Source organism: Etheostoma spectabile, chromosome 8 (genome assembly GCF_008692095.1).
Source record: "Etheostoma spectabile isolate EspeVRDwgs_2016 chromosome 8, UIUC_Espe_1.0, whole genome shotgun sequence".
NCBI lineage: Eukaryota > Metazoa > Chordata > Actinopteri > Perciformes > Percidae > Etheostoma > Etheostoma spectabile.
Genome location: NC_045740.1, coordinates 3016536 through 3017447, shown reverse-complemented (window position 1 = coordinate 3017447; position 912 = coordinate 3016536). Strand labels below are relative to the sequence as shown.

The following is a 912-nucleotide window of genomic DNA, read 5'->3' as shown; positions in this document are numbered from 1 at the left end:
ATGTTGACAGTGACCTCCCTCCATGTACCAAAAAACTCCAAGTTATAAGAAAGAAATACTTAAAGTAATTAATCAATGGTAGCCACGTCTCTGCATATTGGGTATGTCAGCAAAATAATATGGTGAATTTGATTATCAGTGAGATAGCAATGTTTTGATGTCCTCTTCTTTCTGAGCCAATTGGGTACATTAAATGAGAACGTAAGGCATGCAGGTTTAAAATACGAATTAATGAAGTGAGGGGTTGGTATTTCTGGAAATATTTTTGCAAACTCACTTGGCAGTAAAGACGCTCTTTTCCCATTTGTCTCAGTACAAGACTAAAAGGCTAGATAAGTCATTACAAGGGAATATTGGGCAGACAAAACACCCTGTTGTCAGGGTTTAGCCTCATTGCTGTGAAAACCATAAAGCAGTGTGATTGAGCCTGACATCGGCTGTAAACTCATCAGAGCATAAGCTCACGTGGACCTCTAAGTGGCCTGATTACCATGGAAAAGATGGCAAGTTTTTTTCCACCAAAACAGTGTTTAGCACCCTGTTAGAGTTATTGGGCTAGATTAGTGACTCTGGCGCCAAAGATTAATGTAACCCTCTGGAATCACAAGTCAACTGGAGAAGATTGTGAGAGCTGCTGGCTGGCTTTCACTATTTTATCACTGTGTGTGTAAGAAGCTGCCGAGGCTGTGGGTGCAGGAGTAGGACATGCTTCTCACTTTTCATGGATAACACAGAGGGAATGTAGACACCAACCAAACGTGGTGTTTAGGTGTCCTAAATCTTACTTGTTAGCTGCAGGGTTTAAGTTTGGGCTATGTTGCAGTGACATCTACTGGTAATAATTGGAGTTACAGCTATAATCTTATGAGGGAAGCTTAGTTTTATGTACATGCCACATAGGTCTAATTTAAT

General features: G+C 40.5%; 1 long non-coding RNA gene across 1 annotated transcript in view; it reads right to left on the bottom strand.

The window, feature by feature from the left end:
• LOC116693364 (uncharacterized) overlaps positions 1 to 912 on the bottom strand; it is a 15375-nt gene that overhangs the window by 14003 nt on the left and 460 nt on the right. The gene's annotated exons all lie outside the window — the stretch shown is intronic.